The sequence below is a fragment of the Ambystoma mexicanum genome, chromosome 7p, assembly GCF_040938575.1.
Source record: "Ambystoma mexicanum isolate Mex_15411 chromosome 7p, UKY_AmexF1_1, whole genome shotgun sequence".
Taxonomy (NCBI): Eukaryota; Metazoa; Chordata; class Amphibia; order Caudata; family Ambystomatidae; genus Ambystoma; species Ambystoma mexicanum.
The window spans coordinates 641,544,827-641,566,141 of NC_090939.1; positions in this window are offsets into that span (position 1 = coordinate 641,544,827).

Consider the following 21,315-nt stretch of genomic DNA (forward strand, 5'->3'; position numbering starts at 1 on the left):
TTCCTGTGGCACGGCATGCGCAACAGAGTCGCACTGTGGAAGCTGCAGAACTTCTATGAGAAGGGCGGAATCAAGCTGCCGAACTTTGAGGCATATTATGTGGCAGCGCAGCTACAATATGTGTCCAGGTGGCTCTCTGATGAAGAGACCCCTGAACACAGGCTGTTTGGGAGGGATTGCTCCCCTTTTTACTTGCGAGAGGTGATCTGGGTGGCTAATGCATGCATGAGGGAGCGGCCTAGTATGCTAGCTTTGGGACGGAACATGTGGAAACGGGCCTGCCGGATGATGGGCAACCCTTTGCCGTGTGTGTTGCAGTTCCCATTGGTCGCACTGGCGAGGGGAGATGGGCAGCTCAGGGCAACCATTCGGATATACTGGGAGTCAGTGGGGTTGGTCACCATGGGAGATATTTGGCAGGATGGGACCATCTTGGAGTTCGAAGAATTAGAGGCAGGCTCGGGACTGCACAGGGGTCAATATATGACATATCACAGGATAGTGCAGGAGATCCGGAATAGGTGGCCCGAAACTACCCTGGCCGATGAACCGGATGCCCCGGTGGAGATACTATATGACACATCGGAGGGCGGGCACGAGGTCTCTAGGTTGTATGAGATGTTGATGATGAAGGCTGGGAGCGATTTAGGGCACTTGAGACTGGAATGGGAAACGGAGATGGGGGCCCCGATGACAGATGGGTTGTGGGAGCGAGCCCTCGGGTATCATAAAAAAGTATCGAGAAATGCCAGGTTCAAGCAAATACAGCTTTATATAACGCACAGAGCATACCTGACCCCTTTGAGAATATCCAAATTTCGGGGTGTTGGACGCCAGGCGTGCCCCAAGTGCGACGAGGAGAATGCAGACATGATACACATGTTTTGGGCGTGCCCAGTAATTGCAAGCTATTGGGGCGAAGTGGCGCAGAAGCTGGCAGGAAAGGGTGTTACACTCAAAGTGGATTCAGCTTGGGCCTGCTTACTGGGGGGATATCCCAGAGCGCGTAAACTTAGACATGTCGATAAATTGAAAGATCTGGCTTATGTGCTTGCTAAACGTAGGATTGCCATGGGTTGGAAGGAGTGTCATAAGCCACGAACGGAGGTCTGGTGGAGGGATCTCCAAAAATGGGCGGAGGCCGAGACGGCTGTGTGGCGAGATGCCAGTATCGCAGGGGAGGACGAGGAAATGTGCTCTCTTGCGGCATGGAAACTGTTGATAGCTGAACTGTTTGGAACGGGGTCAGCTTCAATTGACTCTGAGAGTGATGACGCCCCCTCGCCCACAGCGGATACCAAAGGCGAACACCATACAGGCTCATAGGGGGGAGGGATGGGGATTGCAGTGTTGTTTGTTGTTAAACGTGTTTATTTATGTTCAAGTTGTAATGTTGTGTGGTTTACATATATAAAATAAAATATATTTAAAAAAAAAACTACTAATTGCCTTCACGCCTCCAATCCTCCATCCTCCTGTTCTGCGTTTCTACCTCTAGCTTCCTGCCACACCTCAGACTCTGCATTGGCCCATTTTTAGAGATCCCTCCACCATACTTTCACTGCCGGTCTTGATTGTACCTTCCGGCTATTCTACATTTTGCTGGTATGTATGCTAAGTCCTTGAGCTTGCTCGCATGTTTAGCTCTTTTAGGTCTCGGGAAACCTCCTAACAGACAAGCCTTGGGGATCCCACATCCAGGCTAATCTATGCTTTTGCTGTTGTCTGGGCTACTTCTTCCCAAAATCTGCCAATCTCTGTGCATGCCCAGAACACATGTACCATATCTGCATTTACCTCCCGGCACTTTGGGCATGTCTGTACGTTTGCTTGATTGAACGTAGCTATTTTGTTCGGGGTCAGATATGCTCTGTGCGTAACGTACAGCTGGATCTGTTGTAGTCGTGCATTCCTCGACACCTTTTTTGTGGTACCCCATAGTCCTTCTCCACATTTCATCTGACATTGGCTCCCCTAATTCTGCCTTCCAATTCTAACTCTTCTGTCCTATTTCCTCCCCAGCCCTAAATATCAATAGCTCATATATACATGAAACTTTGTGTCCCTCTTCTGACACATCATAAAATGTCTCTATAATCTCATCCAGCTGCAGGGACAACTCGGTCTCTAGCCACCTCTGCCCGAGGTACTTCAAGAGTCAGGAATACGTGATGTGTTGCCCCTGGTGCACTCCTGTGTCTCCCATCATCTCCTCAAACCTCTTGGGCCTCCCCTCTTTTACTATGTCTCCCACCGTTACTACCCCCATGGGCTCCCACCATCTCCTCACACTCAGCTTGACTTGTTAGCCTACCCCTTCCAGCACCACTAGTGGTATCTGTGGGGAATACGGTGTTGCATTACCCATCACTCGACATGCCCTGTGACATAGCATTCTCCCCAGGCGCAAAAGTAGATTCTTGTTGGTCGTTTACGAATCGGGTTACCATATCATTTCATTCAAAAAGAACAGAGCGCATTCTGCAAGTAGCAACCTTGATCCCAGTTTCTGTCAGTCTGACAGCCATTTGGCCACAAATTGCAGCTGACTAGCCATAAAATATACCTCAAAATTGGGCAACTTTATACCTCCTTGATCATATGGATTCTGGAGTTCCCAGAGTGCCACTCTGCACCTTGACTTGTGCCATATGAAGCTCCTGCATGTACCATGCAATTTCCTAAAGAAAATCTTAGGTATCGCAAACGGGACATTTGCGAAGTAATGTAGGAGTCTTCAATAAAGCTGCACGCCCCATCATTGACAATGGTAGCCTAGACCAAAATGTCATACAGTTCTCAATCTTGTCCACCGTCTTCACAGTTTTATGTATATGTTCTAACTGAGAGTTGTGTTATATATCTACCCCCAAGTATCTAAACGTCACTACTTCCCACTTAATCAGCAGCACCAGTAATTTATGTACAGGTTTCCCCACGTACATTCCCAGGGTGAACAGACTCGGCTTCTAGGGGTTAATGGTTATACCTGACAGTGCCGCATATTGTTCCATCACATAATAATATTCCTGTGTGGGGCGTATCCTGTCTGATCTGGGTGTATAAGTTTACCTATGACCGGTTTAAGCCTCTTTGCCATGACTGCTGTAAGAATCTTCCCATCTTGGTTCAGCAACTCTTGCAGAGGCCCTGGCAATTTACCCATATGTAGTGCCTCGTTTAGTATTGCTAGTAATGGGGGAAGTATTTCACCCATATATTCTTTATAAAATTCTCCGGGGAGCCCATCGGCTCCTGGGACTTTACTGGTTGGTAATTCTTTTATCACACTCTCTAGTTCTTCTAACGTGATAGGGACTTTAAGGCTGTTGCTTTCCTCTTTATTTAGCCTGGGAAGATTAATCTGAGTCAATGCCTCTTGTATATTCACCCCTTCTACTACCGCAGATTCATTATAGAGGTGCCTATAATAGTCATAAAAACATGTATTAACTTCTTGGGTCTCCCGTAACTTTCCGTCCATCCCTTTCACAGCTCTAATAGTCTGCCGTGTGGTCTCATTCTTATACAGCCATGCTAACAATCTGCCCGGATTGTCCCCTTCAGCGTGTTATCTCTCAATGTATTTCTTGAACTTAGTTTGCCTACCCTTTCCCAGTGTTCCCTACACTCCTGCTGTAGGCGGGACACTTCCTTGGCTTCTTCTAGGGATTTATTTCCTGCCCGCATTATGGTTTCTAACTTCCTCTCTGTCTTTTGTAGATCCTGTGTTATAATCTCTTGCATCCCCTGTGACTTGGCTATGGCCGCCCCTCTAATCACCCCTAGAAAGGCATCCCACAGCATACCAGCTGAGTCGAAACTGCCAGTGTTGTTCTCAAAATATTCTCTCACCTCAGTTTTTTTTTTTTTTAACTTTGTTTATTTTAAATCAAGGCAGAATGATAAATACAGACATTATATGCAAAGGTTATCTCAGCAAGTTGACCCCCAGTCTTTAAACCCCCCCTGTGTCTTCTCTCTCTATCCTCCTCCCTGGGTTATCAGTCCCACAGGCTCTGCGAGCGGGCTCCTCCCGCCCGGGCGGTCCGGCTGGAGCCTCAGCGGTCATGAGTCTTCCTCCGGGCTCTCCTGGTTTGTTAAGATCCAGAGGGCTCTGGCGGGCTTATAGGTCAGGGCGGGAAGCGCTGGTCGAATTCCAGGACTGGGGCCCAGATGTTCCGAAAGCGATGTAGCATCCCCGCTCGTGCTGCCGTTACCTTCTCCGCTATCAGAATGTCCCATACTTTGGTCCACCATTGGGCAATGTGGGGGCCTTCCGGGGATTTCCAGGTTCGGGCCACCACCGTTTTTCCTGCCAGTAGGCAATGAGTCAATAGTTTCGCTCTGGGTCCGGAGCGCGGGTAGATCCCGGGAATTGGAGCTCCTAACAGGATTGGTTCTGGTTTCAAGGGAATCATTGTTCCGGTAATCAGCGAAATCGACTCTAGACAAGCTTTCCAGAATGGTCGGATCTTCGGGCAGTCCCACCACATATGGAAGAAAGAGCCAGGGAGGCCGCATCCTCTCCAGCAAGCGTGGTCTATCTGGGGGTTCATATGGTGGAGTCTGAGGGGCGTATAGTACCACCGCAGCATGATTTTGTATGCGCATTCTCTGTTGGTGATGCAGGTGGATGCGGTATGTGTTCGGGTCCATATGTCCACCCAGGTTTGATCCTCTATCGGGTGTCCCAGGTCCGCTTCCCATTGGGCCATACATCGGGTTCTTGTGGTTAGGAAGTTGCTTAAGAAGCGTCTGTAGAGGGTGGATACGCTGCCGCGAGTCGGAAGGTCTCCTAGGGTAAGTTCCAGGGCAGTGGGAGGACGGGTCGCTGCTTGCAAGGTTTGGGGGTGTGAGCACCAGTGGCGTAGTTGGATGTAAGTAAATCTGTCACGTTCCCGAAGTTGGAACTTCTCCTTACATTGGGCGAAAGTGAGCGGTTTCTCCCCTGTATACAGCTGGTCTATAGTTTCTAGCCCACCTTTGGTCCAATTTTGGAAATTGCGGGGATGCATGCCCGGTGCGAACATTGGGTTGAGAAAGACCGGGGAGTGTGGGCTCAGTCCTCTTGGCACTCCCTTCCGTTTCAGCGCCCAGTCCCAAGTGCTAAGGGTGTGTTTGGTCGAAAGCAGGAGCTCTCCCTCATGGGACCTGAGGGGGGGCGGGATGTGTGGCAGAAATCGCAGAGGCAGGGGGATCCGCGACTGTTCCAGCTCCACCCATCTCGGGCGGTCTGTCGTATTTTGCCAGGCCTGGACCCGGGCCAGTTGGGCTGCCACTCTGTAGGCCTGAAGGTCTGGAACCCCCAGTCCCCCCAGTTTGGGACTCCCCAACATAGTTCTGAGAGGGATTCTCGCTTTCTTACCTCTCCAGATAAAGTTCAGCATTTTTCTCTGGATCCCTCGGAGAATCGGCGTGGGGATTGCCACTGGCAGTGAGGCGCATATGTATAAAAATCTCGGGAGAAGGTTCATCTTGCATGCCGTGATGCGTCTAAGCTGCGAAATCTCCTGGGTCCCCCATCGCTTCAAGTCGCCCTCCAATTCCTTGAAAAGTCGGGGAAAATTGGATTTGTACGTCTCTTTTGGATCAGCCGGAATGTAAACCCCCAAATAGGGGATGGCGCTCCTTTCCCATACTATCGGGCACATCCTAGTCAGTGGTTCTCGCTCTGCTGGGGTGAGGCCAATGCCCAAGGCGGTAGATTTATCGAAGTTTATGGTGAGGCCCGAGACTTCCCCATAGCTGGTGATTTCGCGAATCGCATGTTCAAGCGATGAGGGGGCCTCCGAGATCGTAAGTAAAATGTCATCCGCATATAGGGCAAGTTTATGAGGTGAAGGGCCGCTTGTTATGCCCTTGATTTGGTCATTCCGTCTAATTTTTTGTGCGAAGGGCTCCATGGTGAGCGCAAAAAGTAAGGGCGACAACGGACAGCCCTGCCGAGTCCCGCGTGACAAGGGGATTGGGGCCGAGAAGTGGCCGTTGATCCTCAGGCTTGTTGTAGGTCGATCATAGTTGGCCAGCACTATCTTCCGGAACGCCGGTCCGAAGCCGAAGGCCCCTAAAGTGTGTTCCATAAACGTTCAATCCACCCTATCAAACGCCTTAGCTGCATCGAGGGCCACCAGGATTAGTTTTTGGGAGTTCCGGGAGGCGAGGTCCACCAGATTCAGGGTTCTCCGGATATTATCGCCTGCGGTCCGGTGCCGGATAAACCCAGCCTGGTCTGGATGAATGATGTTCGGCAGGATGCGATTCAAGCGGGTCGCCAAAATTTTCGAGTAAATGTTCGCATCTATGTTCAAGAGAGCGATGGGTCTATAAGAGGTTATGCTTCTTGGGTCTTTTCCAGGTTTGGGCAAAAGGATGGTGGTCGATTCCTGCATCGATGGGGTCACCGCCCCCGTTTCCCTGAAGGAGTTGAATAGGGTGGTGAGATGGGGGGTCAGTTGCGACCTGAATAGCTTGTAGAACCTGGTTGAGAAGCCATCCGGGCCAGGGGCCCGTGTTTTGAGAGATTTGATGGCATCCTCAATTTCCTCCCCCGTGATGGGCTCCTCCAGTTCACCTCTCATTGCGTCGGAGAGCTGGGGCACCTCTGCCTGCCGAAGGTATTCCTTCTGTTGTGCTGGGTTTCGTGGGGTTGCCTTCATGATTTGGGCCAAGTGCTCAATCGCGAGGCGTTGCTTCTCGGGTTCTGAGTATAGTATGACCCCGTTGGTGTCTCGCAGGCCCATGATCGCGATGCTGCGTCTCTGCTTGGCTAGCTTGGCCACCAGGAACCTGTTCGCTTTGTTGCCCTTCGCATAATACGACTGTTTGACTTTCGCCATTAGTTGGGCGGTTTGTTCCGCGTAATGGGCTTCCAGTCTTTTCCGTGCCGTGCGAATGGCCCGTTGTGTTCTGGGGGACCAGCCTTTCTCCTTGTGGAGTGCCTCGGCCTCTCTCAATTCAAGCTCCAGGGCCGTCCGGATTCGTCGTCTATCTCGATGGTAGGCCGCACCCTGGGCTATCAGGGAGCCCCTGATTACTGCCTTCATGGCGTCCCAGTTGTTTGCTAATGAGGTGTCTGAAGCCGGGTTTTCCGCAAAGAAGTTCTTTATTTCCGTTGCGATCTTGTCTCTGGTGGCCATGTCGTTGAGGATTGGGTCGTATAGCATCCATTTGCGCGGGGTGGTGGGGTCAGGGTTCTGAACCCGAAGTTCCAGGAGCACTGGGGCGTGGTCGGAGATCGCTCTTGTGCCGATAGTGACCTTCTTAACTGAGGGGAACGTGTGAGGTGAAATCAGGAATAGGTCAATCCTTGAGAAGGTGCGGTGGACATACGAGTAAAAGGAGAAGTCCTTTTCATCAGGGTGAAACACCCGCCATGAGTCTATTATCTCCAGGGTCCTAAAGAGACGAAGGAGGCTAAGTGCTTGGGCGAAGTCGCCTGGGGTCGGGGGGTGTGATCGGTCTTTAGTGGGGTCAGGGACCCCGTTGAAGTCCCCACCGACGATCGTTTGGCCCTCCACGAAGTTGGCGAGCGATGTGCCCAAGGCGTCATAAAAATGTGATTGTCCAGAGTTGGGGGCGTATACTGAAACGAGGGTGTACAAGATTCCCATCAGGAGACATTTGATCGCTATAAATCGGCCTTCTGGGCATGTCTTTGTTTCCAGAATCTGTGGGTTCAAGTCTTTCCTGAAGAGAATCGCCGTGCCTCCTTTTTTGCTTGTGCCGGAGGCAAAGAATTGAAGCGGAAATAGCCGAGACCGAAGGCGGGATACATCAGCGGGCAACAGATGGGTCTCTTGCAGCATAGCAATCGCAGCCTCCTCGTCGCGGAGTTTTAATAGAATTGCCTTTTGCTTGTTGGGAGAATTCAAGCCATTAACATTCAGGGAGAGGATCCGAAGCGACTGAAGGTCCTCTGAAGGCTCACTCTCCGTTCCCTGCGTTAGGGGGGGGGGGGTCCTGGGGAGGAGGTTCAACTGCCATGACTGATGGAAGCACTCACAAGATCATTCTGCACTTGAGGTTTTAACGCGAAATCCCAACGGGGGATCGCAACTTTAACAGGGCGGTAGACCGACTTTGTCAGTACGGTCATACCTAAGGCCAACAGGGCCAATTGTCCCATACTGTGGGTTCCCAAGGAACAGAAGATGGAAAGTATCCTTGGGGTGGGTATGAGCCATGGGAGTGCCCCGCCGCCGTCGTGTACTTAAACGAGGTTGGCAAGTAGGTAGCGGGTTCTAATTCAAACGAGCATATCTGTGTCCCGGCTAGCTCGTTGACGGAGCCTGGGACCTTGGAGGCATCCGCGTTCATCACTTCTTGTTGTTTCGTTGTATCGACGACCAAGGCGTGCGTTTAGCTTTTGGGGAGGGAGGCGGACCAGGGTTCTCAGTCCCCTCTAAGAGTGGCGTGGAAGGGTCCCGGGGAGCGGTCGGATGCAAGATTTTCTCCGCATCTTCCAGGTGGCTGATTCGGCGTAGGGTGCCCTTATATGTGAATTGAAGAGCTGTCGGGAACAGCCATCTGTAACGGATCTGTTGCTCCTGGAGGAATAATGTCAGAGGCCGAAGTGCTCTTCTTTTCTGGAGCGTAAGTGGCGAAAGGTCCTGGTAAATTTGAAGAGGGGTGCCCTGGAAAGTGATCTCTTCATCTTGGCGGCTGATCGCTGATATCGCTTCTTTCGTTGTAAAGAAGTGGACCCTGGTGATCACGTCTGGAAGGGGGTCCGAATCTGTCCCGCGGCGCTGGCGAAGCCTGTGGGTGCGGTCCAATATGAGCTGAGATTTGTCCAGATCTGGAAGTAGAGCCTCGAAGAAATTTGCCACGTAGTCCGCTAGCTTGTTATCGGGGACGGAGGATGGAATGCCCCGGATGCGGAGATTATTGCGCCGGGCCCTATTTTCGAGATCTTCCTGTTTAAATTCCATAATTTCGCATTTGTGATGTAGGGAATCGATCGATTTTTGCATTTCCCCCATAGCGGTGGTGTGCTCCTGGGCATGATCTTCGATCTCTCCGAACCTCTGCTCGAGTTCTGTGACTCTCTGATCTGTTTGGTCAACTTTGGTGGCGAGTTCAGAGAGGCAAGCGCGGAACTCAGATTTGATGTCCGCCATGAAGGCTATCAGGTCTCCTTTAGTGGCAAGCTCGCCCCTGTCCTCTTGCTGCTTCTGTGGGGTCAGTTTGGGAGGTTCCTGTTTCTTGGGTTTCTCTGTAGCCGTAAACATGGCGGAGATATCCGTGCCTTTGCTCACTTTCGTTTGTCTCGACATGTTGCTCACGCCAAACAGTTCTAATCGGGAGACTAGCGGCGAGGCCCAGGACGGTGGAAGATGGCAGCTGGAGAACTCCGTCACCCTGGCCTCCGCTCCCGCTCCGGGTCAGGTATAAGTGGGTGGGCAGGGGCGCCCCAGGAAGGGTGGAACGGGGAGAAGGACTTCGGCAGGGCTGATCCAAGATGGCCGCAGTGGTCCCGACTTGATCTGCAAAGCGGGGGGAGGAGTGGAGGCCTGCTCTCGGTAGCAACCCAGGAGAAATCCAGGCTGCCCAACCGAAATCAGGGGTTTCTATATTAGGTACCGCTCCCCCTCTCCGGTTCTTCTGCCTCCCAAGGTCCCGCTACCGGCAGGTGCGGAGCGTGCTGCTGAGCCCCGGTATGGCGGCCATCTTAGTTTCGTCCGTCGGGTACGGGAGAGAAGTTCAGCTTCAAATTTCTAGTAGAACGCCGCCACGGTCGGAGACGATGTTTAGCCAGGTTATGCCATGTCGGTTCCGGTCGCTGTAGATGGCCTTAGCGACACAAAACCCCGCCTAGAACCACCAGAATTCGACGGCAGCGGCGGACATCCCACGGGCGGCCTCAGAGGAGCGACCACATCGATGGCGCTCCAAGCCACGCCCCCCCTCTCACCTCAGTTTTCAAGTGTTCTCGGAATCCTGTGTCTTTCAATGCCTCAACCTTAAGTCTCCAGGTCGGAATTTTTGCTCGGGGGGGGAAGAGCCTGCCATGTAACAACCAGCGGGCGTGATCAAACAGGACCCTAGCTTTGTACTCAGCCTGTGTAAACGCACTCAACATTTCCTCCCCCACGAACACATAATCTAACCTCGTGTGTAGGTTCTTCGGGGCGGTATAGTGTGAGTATACTCGGTCTTGTGGGTAAATTTTCCTCCATACATCAGCTAGCTTAAATGTATGTAACACTGTGTTCAAAGATTTGACCAAAGGGGTTGGATAAGCAAACTTGCTATCTGATCTATCCATCGTCAGGTCCAAAGTGCAATTAAAATCTCCACCCCATATCACCGCCCCATCCCTATATGGGCTAATCTTAGGATACAACGATCTAAAGTAAGCTGAAGTATCTTGGTTTAGGGCATACATATTAATGACACATATTTCTCTGTTTTCAACCAATCCCCTAATAATTACCATCCTGCCATCTCTATCTAGATACAAAGAAAAGGTTCAAACACTGTTTGACAGGAGTTCTAGAAAAAAGTGTTTATTTAATTTCAATTATTAGAAAATCTGTTCTTTTCACAGATGAAAAAAAACAAAAGAGTGATTGGGCCTCATTACGACTTTGGCGGTAGCCATGCCGCTATTGGCGGCATGGCTGCCGCCAAAATCGGGTCCGGGTTCCCAGAATGGGGAATTACCGGGCCATTCCGAGTTCGGAGGGCCCGATATTTCCTCCCTCCAGGAACCCATGCCCGGACCTTCCCCATTCCCATTTCAGCCCCCATAGGGCTGAATGGGAATGGGAGAGGGAGCAAACAACGGGCCGATTACGAGCGGCCTGTTGTTTGCTCCCTCTTCCCCTCGCGGGACCCGGTAAGGACGCCTGGTTTGTCCAGGCATTACTTACCGGGTCCCGCGAGGGGACCTCGTAATTTTGCAGTACCGGTTTCATGGGTCCGCATTCATTAGCGGCACCCGTTAACCCATACCGCGAACCTTGTAATGACTCCCATTGTCAGATGTTAAACCCTCTCTCTGTCTAGATAGATCTGGAGGATCTTGAATGAGACCGTTGGTGCTACCCCAATTAGGACCCTTCTATCATATGCGGAGTATGTTGAGCCCAGAGTCAAACCCCGCTCCATTTCTGTGCTATCATGTCTTGTTTCTCCTTGGTAAAGTGGGTTTCTTGCAGAAGCACTATATCTATTTTCTGCCATCTCAAATATGTCATAACCCAGTTCCTTTTAATATAACTGTTCAAGCCTCTCACATTCCAGGTTGCTATTAAGTTCCCCCATATTCTCCAGTCTCTTCCCATCTCGTCTCTCTCCTAACACTTCCACCCTTATTTCCCTGTTTGTCTCCGTAGGCCAACTTCCCTTTAACTACCCCAACACCCCTCCCTCCACCCTCCCCAACCGTTCTCAACATTTGCCCTGCTCCAGTAATGAATCTCAGGTATCCCTGCATCTCGCTCTTTTCTCGGCCGTTGCCGGTACTCGGAGTGCAGTGGGAGGATACTGAACTACTAGTATCCTAACTGAACTACTTAATGTAGGTTAATAGTGTGATTCCTAGCGTAGCTCATGGCTAAGCAGCCTCTGTGCTTCCTGCACTTAGCAACAATAAGAAACACATACATTTTCAGCTGAAGTGTCTCTGTCGAATCATTATGCATTGGCCCCGATGTCCCACGAAAGTACATTAATCACAAATTGCAGCTTCACTTATCACTCCCATCTGGTCTTCTTTCTCCATCATCATGTTTTGCAAGTCCATCCATGTGCTCACATCTTCTGGGGTTTCGAAAAGACAGCACAATCTTTATGCAGGACCTTCATCTTCGCCGGGTACAGCAACATATATTTGAGATTGCTGCGGGTAACCTCCTTTTAACAGCCTGTCGTAGCTCATCCCTTGTTTCTTGCACCAAAAAGGTATAATCCGGGTATGCTGTGATGGATGCCGACACCAAGTTAACCGTTCCTCCTTTCCGGAAGTGTTCTAGTATTCTCTCCCAGTCTTTATAACTTAATATCTTGTCAATTATCGGCCGGGGCGGCGCTCCAGGCGGCGGTCTCCTTGTTAGGGTCTATTCGCTCTTTCTACAGTAAACCTTTGGGTGAGTGATCCCACTCCTATTTCCTGCAAAAGCATGTCTTCCACATAGTTCATCGGGTTCGGACCTTCCTCGCCTTCTGGGAGCCCAATTATCTGCACATTATTCCTTTGTGCCTGACCTTCCGCTTCTTCTGCCCTGTTTTCCAGATTCCGCACCTGTTGTTTCAGCATGGAGACTTCCTGAGAGTGTTCCTTGCAACTGCTTGAATTAGGTTTCACCTCTTTCTCTAACACCCCGGTGCGTTCCGTTAGTGCTCTGACATCCTGTCTCAGAAGGTTCACATCTATATTCATTGCGTCAATTTTGAATTCCAGCGTCGCCTACAGCTCTGCTATTGCCTCTAGTATTTGCTGGTTCATTCGCCCCGGTGTTTCACTTTCACGTGCGTCCTGCGTCGTTGTTTTCGCACTGTCTGTCAGCTGTGTAGGTTTGGGGAATGCATCTATCGACGACTGCTTCCCTTTGTTCTTATTTGCTTTTGATGCCATTGCAGCGCCTTCTCTTTCTACAGCACTCCTTTCTGCTCCAGTTCACATGGTGAAGCCTTGTGGCTATCACTGTGCTGTGTTGGGGCAGTATTTCTGCTGTAGATATTGTGGCTCTTTCAGTAGTAACTCTTTTCCACGTCTTGCTCATTGTCCTCGCTCTGCACTCTTTATTCAGCGTCTTCCTCCACCATTCCTTGTAGTGGGGGGCTCTAGTATTGCTTCTTGCTTTGCATATTTCCCATCTCCTCCTTTGTCCGTGTGCTTACTGGCAAATAATTCTGGGTCTGATGGTGCGATCCCGGTATTTCTTATCCACCATAGTTCATCGGCCTTTACACTATCTCTGAGCACCCATCCGTACTGTCTTGCAATCACTGTGCAATCTCAGCTGTTCAGACCATTACCTCCATCCGCAATTGGCTTGCATCCAGTCGGCCTTTGTACTTGACACTATTTGGTTTGTGCTCCCACCCAACCTGTACTAGCCTACTACACGGAGGGTTTGTGTTTAGCCCCTTGTGCCAAGTTCAACCATCTTATCTTGAATACACACTCCTCCTCACTGGTATCTCTGTGTAAACCAGCGCTCTGGGAATTGTCCCCCCTGATGTTATTGCACTCTTGCTCTAGTGGGTGCATCAGCTGGGGGCTGTACAGGTATTATTTGCACTTCTGTTGCTGCGTACCTGCAGGCGTGCGCACTTCTAGGTCTGTAGCCACACTGCTGGTGGGCCTACTTTCAGCCTTCTGGTTGTTTCCGTCCTATGGTGCTCCTTTTAGTGGCAATCTGCTGCAACTCTGGTAGCCCGTGTCAGCCTCAGTCAGTTTTCTACCTTTAGGCAAATTTCACTGTTTGGCATCTGCTGGGTCGTATCCGGTCGGTGTGCTCCACACTTCGGATGTTATAACGTATGATATCCTCTGCACGTGGGTTGGGGAGATGTCTTGGTCACTTGTTCACTGTTACATGCCCCCATTTTGCTTCTGGGTTTTGCTGCATATATCTATGCAATGCCTGTGCCTCCCACTGGGCACACAGTGTCTTTGCCACACTCCTGAAAACCCACTGCTGTGGCCAGCCTGCTCGTGTTGTGGATCTGCTTTGCTTCCCGTAATATACAAGAGTACTGTATCTTTATTTGGATGTCAATTTCACTGGCCCTATATTACTAAGCCCACTCTCTGCAGTTCTGCGCTAGCTACTATGTTGCCTCGTGCAATGTCTGTTACACAGTAATCACTGTCGTTTGAGGGATTCCGCTTCTGAGCCGCCTGACTGCGTCGCACATCAGCTGTTTCGGGGAGATGTTCCCGATCACGTTCATTACTATACTGATCTATGGCCATGTAAGATTTATCAATATCTTGGAGGGTTTCAGTCCAGTGACTCCACAGGGATGTGCACTTGTTTTATGACTCTTCCGTTGCTGTCATGATTCCTGCCCCTCATGTCCCCAGCCCTCCAAGATGTCAGGCTCGAGCCAGGCCACGATCACCTACATGGCCCTCAAGGGCCTCTCCATTCCTCCAAAGACCCACTTGGAGTCAGACTCGGCGCTTGTGGCACCAGACTCACTCACTCCCATAGGATAACATTGGGGATTGGACTTGTAGTGCATTGATGGGGACAAGATAGATTCCCCCACATATTTCGGTTCCCAGAACTGCATGTGCAGTCTAGTCTTTTGGGTGTGGTTCAGCCCAGAGACACCTGGGATACCCAGAGACTATTTAAGCCACACCCAGGCTGAGAAACATGCTTTGCGTTTTCTGCACCTGCAGCGTGACACTCACCGTGTTCGGATCGGTCTCCAGTAGGCCTGCATCTTTCTTCTGCGCTCAGCTCCTGCAAGAACAAGAACACTGTTAGGAACAGCCTTGCCTTGCATCGCTTCTTCCCATCATTCATCGCTCCTTCTGTTCTGCAGGCATCTTCGGCGGTGTCATTCCCATCCCGGCACGCCGCTTCCTAAGGAAAAGGTAAAAGAACAGAAAAAAGGCATTAGTAAGCATTCAGCAAATCTTCGTTTATTTTTAAAGACTGTACGAGCTTCAAACGCTTACCTGAATCCCAGCCGCTCTGGGGAACTCTGTCTCCGGAACTTCTCATCCATCTGCAAGAGGTAAAAGACACTCCAGGTTAGCATGGAAACATCTAGAGGCGGCAATACTGTGCTTACTCACTGCATTTCTTCTTCATAACCGGCATCCACGCTGAAAACATCACGGCACCTAAAACACACAGAAAAAGAACTCAGTTCAATACAAATACGAAAGGGTCGCATCGCACATCGTGCTCTCACTCACCTTCAGCGCTACTCATCTCAACAGCACGTCGCCATCCCCGGACGCCAGCCATCATCTAAGGAAGGAAAGGAACGAAGTTAGAGAACTTTTCAAAAGACTCATTATACTTACCTGTTGGACTCTTGCCAGTGAAGTAACTAGGCAGCAATGAGCCTGCATCAATCAACGCGCCCCTGCGCTGAAAGCAGGACGGAGAGCACACTTTCCAAGAAAACAAGGTGAGCTGTGGATCAAAGGGAAGGGTTAGACCCCAGGGAAGAAGGGGTTCAAGCACACAGAGACAATAGGGAGTTAAACTCTACCAATCCTGTGTTTCAGGCTCAGTCTCCAGTCGAGTAGACTCCAGGGAAGGGTTTGAGGTCGTAAGAGGTCAGAACAGGCTGAGTGACATCCCTGTGGATACCAGGTGAGCGTTACAGTTACTAGCAATGTTATTTCTATCCTGCTCGTCCTTTCGGCACATGAGTATGCCAGCCTGTACCTCCTGAACTGTCGTCGACACTGCATGGTTTCCAGCCGGCTCTCCCTCATGCCACTGCAGGCTTCCTCGCGCTCAATAGCCTTTCTCCCAGCCACAGTCTTCTTTTTTAATATTTTTCCACTTTCCGGTCCCTCATTAAACGAGCGGACTCTGCTTCTGTCAGACTTCAGACAGCTCTTGTTGTTACGGTACAGCAGTCCTTCGGCTCATCTCTTTGTTCTCTAAGCGCCATCTTGTTTCTGTCTGCAAACTGAAATCTTCAAACTTCTATAGCTCGCAGTTTATTTCTCGTGCTGAAAAAAGGAACCAGACTCTCGACCGCTGCATACTCCTTATGTTCATACTCCTGTAGATACCGATTGACACTACACAGCAGGCGCAAAACGCATTTTTTCTTCAGGATCATCAGCAGGCGCACCTAGGAATCTGGTCCTATTATGTGGCCATGTAGCCACCCCCCCCTCAGAAACATTGTTAAATTTAAATCTACTCTCACTCATTAAAAACAAGTCACTGCAATGAAGCAAACTATTTTTTTTAGCATTCATAGATTTTAGACAAGCCTTTGACTCTATATCAAGAGAAATACTATGGCGCAAGTTACAGGAAGAACATTGCCCTCAGCACATTTTTAATGGCATCCATCAATTTTATAATGACACATCCATACAGATAAAACTAACAAAGGAATGTCTTTTAAGTAAAGATATTTATACTTTTAATGATTTAAAACAGGGGTGTGGTTTAGCTTCAACATTTTTTTAATTTTTATATCAGAGATATTATTAAATCTGTAAAGAACACTAGGTCATTTCCCCCTAAAATAGGACATTTTAACATTGATTGCTTGTTTTATGCAGATGATTTGGTTTTAATTGATCAGACCCAGATAGGACTACAGAGGAAGTTGGACGCGCTTTAGGAATACACTAAAGTTAATGGGCTGGTAATAAATGTTTCCAAATCGAATGCTATGACGTTTACCAAAAAATAGCAAAAAATCCAAGTTTAAGTGGCATTTGGTTGAATTACCATTAATAATTGTGGATGAATATAAATATTTAGGACAGCTAGTAAGTAACAAGTCATCAGAGCAACCATATAACGAGAATATAAAACATAAAAAGGCCACTTTCACCTCACAGGGATTCTTAATCCAGAAGTGATTAGGAACACTTTCATTTGTACCTGCAATAACCTACTACAAAGAGTGGTTCAATAGTAGGATATGGCGCTGAAACTGTTTTCCCAGAGAATCAGCCTAATTGGGATTTGCTTGAAGGCAAATATTGGAAAATAATTTTAAAGGTACCCCTCAGTGTGCCAATTGCTCTAGTACATTACAAAATGGGACTATTATCCCTGAAAGCCACAATAAAATGGAAGGCCTTAGCTCTCCTAAGGAAAAGTATGATATTAAACAATAAGACCACAACATTAATTTCTATTTTAAGCCAAACATTCAATGATCCGACATTGAAATCATTGCATAGGTGGCAAGATTATTATAGGGATCTCATGACAAAAGCAGACATATCATTACAGATGCTATTAGATGATCCAGATAAAGGAAAAACCAAATTATCATTCTGGGATTGGAGGCAAACGTGGGAAAAATGCCAAACATACCAAATATGCATTGAAGGTGACATCCAATTGAAAAGTCGAGGCCAGGTAGCTCACTACTTGGTAAAATTCACGAACACAGAATATGCCCTGACAATTCTAAGACTACACCTAAACCTATGGCCAACCAAAATGCAGGAGGCAAAATGGGCTAAGCCGTTGGATGTGGATACAAGTTGTAGATTTTGTAAGAACTCTGCCCGGCTTTAAGCCACAAGCGGCATGAGCACTTTTATGAACATCTAGCACAATTTTGAATCTTAACGTATGAATTAATGTGCTTTAAAAATGTTAATGCAACATCCATAGCTTTAAATATTGCCACTGTGAAATATATGTTCGATCTTCGACTGAATGTAAACAGACAAGACAATCTGTAAGGAAAGCCTTGATTTGGATGGGAATACACTGCTATAATGATCTTAATGCAAGTATGAGATGCTTTTAAACTGTATAATATGGTACGTTGCTATCATGATAATTTTTCTAATCTTTTTACTATGAATTGGAAATGTGTAGTGAGTTGGGCAATTATAAATTATACATTTAAATCATTTTAATGAGTTCTTTTAACCTTTTCATAGATTGCAAACACCAAAAGAAGGTGAATAATGGTAATCATTCCTTTAATTTTTGTACAGTCTGAAGTTCCTCTTGTTTGTATTATTATGGTACGCGCCAAGCAGAGTTCCAAACGAGTAGTGACTGCTGTACTAATTGTTTGGAATCAGTCTCCGGCGCCTGAATGCCCGTTGCTCCGTCGGTGGATTCAATTAACCTGAATGCCTGTTGTTCCGTTGGTGGATTCAATTAAACTTTATCTGCTAATCTGGGTACAACAACCTCCCTTTATGCACTCTCGCCTTGGAACCTCAACTTGGACTTAAATTGGACTTACATATGAGGATATATTCATGTTACTACGCTGTACGCTGTTATTTTTCTCTTTATTCTAGACACGCCCCTCAGCCACGTGATTGTCATAAAAACAGCTTGCACGTGCACCAGCGCGCGTGCACCAAGCAGAGTACCAAACAAGTACTGACTGCTGACCTCTGCGCCGTGGTGCAGCAGGGCGGTTCTCTGTTTTATTTTCCCGATCCTTGCTAATGCAGGGTGTCAATACGTCTAACGTTTACTCTAGCTTTCTTTACCTTTCCCAAATAACATCACTAATCTTATAACTCCACCCCAAACACAGTCACCTCACTGTTCCTCTTGAAGCGTTCCAATTACCTGGTCTGTAGTGAGAAGTATAAAAGCACCAAATCACTTGAATTATTACATGAAGGCTCGTCTTCTGCCTATGATTGAAGTATGGCGACATATAGGCTGACAACAAACATGCCCATGTAAGGCAGTCGTCTGCCTTCAAGACCTCCGACCACTCCTACCTCTGGAAAAGGCTCTGCTTTCCCCTCACTCGCTCTGCCGAAGTTGGCAAACTTCAAGCAGGATATTAGGCAATATTTACATCTTACCGAGGCTACTCCTTGTTCCTCTCTGTCTCAATGTAACGATGTACAAAACAGTGAAGAGGCGTGTAAGGGAGAATTCTCATAACTGGCTAATTTCCCTTACCTACTAAGTCCCTCAGCAGCTTTGCTGGATTTCTAGGGTTTATTTATTTCACCTGGTAAGAGTGTGAGCCTTTTTCCCACTGTTACATGTGTTTTGCTGTGTGTATTTCTACTTTTTGTGTGATCTTGGGCACTGGAGCCTCACCTACTCCATGGCACCATATTTTTCATGTGTGTTACACAGCACCTTCAGTGCAGTGATACAGGGTTGTCTTTTTGACTTCCCACTGACTCCATTTTCTGGGGCTGACTACTGTCCCCCAGAAAAGATAAAGTTGCCATTAACTTTATAATAGTCACTTTAACCACAGACCCAGTACACCCCTTACATTGAGTATTGGAAAGGGTTAATTCTTATTCCTTTTTGTCTGTGTCTCTTGGAGCATTGTTTCGCTCCCTTTAAACTAAGACTTGGCTGGTGGCAGTGGTATCTACCCTAAGTTTTATACCGCGGTTATCTTAAATAACCATGGTATTGTTTTAGGCTATTACATTAGCCTCGAACATAAACCCGCTTGACCATATATGTTTTATTACGGTTCCGGTTGGGCTTTTTCACCATTTCTTTTTGTAAATGTCTTTCTCGTGTTTTACTCTGCGCGCCAAACCAGGTTTGGTCCCTTTGTTCACCGTCTTTTCGCAGGCTTCTGCACAGAAGCCCTCCTTAAGGCGCCAGAAAGTCTGGGTAGGCAGGATGTGAGGGAGGGGTCTTAGGACCCCTGCCATGGGTTCCCTTGGTAACCCAAGTCGCACTCATGTTTGATTGGCTGGGCGACTGTCCTTGCCAGGACAGCCACCCTGCTGTGTGATTGACAGCCAGGCTGTATGAATGGGGGAAAACTGCATAAAAAGCAGGTCTCTGGGACTGGAAGAGCAGAGTCGCCACTGGGACGAAAGAACCTACGAGGAGCTGATGGAAGAGGACCCCTACAATGACTGGACCGCCCGGTGAAGCCCTGCTGCAGGTCTGAATCTTCAGAATCCGATGATAGAGAAGATCCTCCACCAAACTTCTTCCCTTGAGCTGGTGGGGCCAACCAGTTCGCCCAAACTGCAAGCCAGGACCCCTCCTCTGTTCGAATTCGCTGTACAGAGCTACAGTGGGCCGGATAGCCAGGCAGGTCGGACCCTGCTTGGTTTTAAGGAGCGCACCTTTTATTCGTTGCTTTGTTTTGCTGCTGGTTTCTTCCCTGGGTAGTGCAGGAACCTCCAGTCTTCCTACTTCTGATCAGTCTAACAGTCACTCAGGAACCGTGAGCCTGCAGGAACTACCAGGAACGTCTGCCTCAGCTACAGCTCCCTCTCCGTTTTAAAGTACTGTGCAAATCCAGTTGTTCGTTTCTTTCAGCCGCGGTGAAAGTGTTTGAAATCTTTCTCCAATCCGAAGGCTTGTCCTTCTCTTCTCTTTGAACTAACTTTTCTACCAACTAACCTCGTCCGGAATCTGGGGCACAAACTTTACCGCGAACTACACTGAACTGTATTATCTTGAGCAAAAGGCTTTTGAACCATTGACTTTGGCCCTAAGCCTTTTCTATCTGATTTTATCATTGTAGTCTCTCTTGTTCAATTGCCCTGAGTACTTACCTGTTGGTGTGATTCAATTTCTGTTAACTTCTGCCTTTCCCTCCCTTTTAAATTGCTGGAGTGGCATTTTGCTCCCACTTCATTTTGTAAGCTTAACTTGTCTGGAATTTAAGGGAAGTGGTGTGGTGTATTAAGAGTGGGATTTTTAGACTGCTTATACAAGTGTAACGTTATATAACTGAAGAGTGAAATAAATGTATATTCTTTTACTTGAAAACCATGAGTCAGTGGTTGCCTGAATAATAGTAATTGCTGTCCTTTGTGTAACTATTTGATACTGCTCACTTACTCTTGAGATAAGTCTGGCTGCTCAGCCACTGCTACCACTTTAACTGTGTAGTACAGGCTTGTACCAAAGGTGAAATTGTACTCTCACTTGTAGTCTTAATTGTGTGTGTTGTTCCCAAAGGGTACTGCATATAATTCTGCCTAACAAGGCGGTTGCCTTTTCTGTGCCTCACATGCTTGCTTCAACGATCAGTGACACGAAACCTCTTCTTTCTGACCTAACCTTGCAAGCGTGCATTCCAGTGTCTGACCCTAGTATTGACACTGATGAATTTTTTACCCCAAACCACGAATCTGTAAATGTCAACAGAATAGAAATTCCAGCATCTATTCATATAGCTGACCCGTCTGCGATACCGCCATTATACTTACAAGTGGTACAGCAATCTCCTTTGGATAGAGTATCCACAACGGTTCCATCTCCCACAAATCGGAACCTAACCATGCCCTCTAGCAATAATCTGGCTTTGCAGGATCAGACTATACACCTACACTCGACCCAAACTCCTAGCGAATGTCAAATTGACCAACCTTCTACGCACCCCATCTCTCACCAATCCTATCAGCTCCACTGAGACTTTCAAATTCTCCAGAGCTGTTCTCTAACAACCACTCTAAGAACAATGCAATATCGCCTTCTGCTGAATCTGATTCTTTAATGGTTGCATCTTTCACTAGGCCAACTCCCCGCCCGTCTTTTGGTTTTCCTTTGTCTTCTAATCATGCTTTCGATCCTGCTTTAATGGCAATTAACACCAGTGTTTTTTCTTTAACTAAGCTATTTTAATCACTTGACGACAAGTCTAATGCCCAATCTAATGCCCTTTCGGTACTTACCAGCAAACTTGATTGGTTGGTGTTAA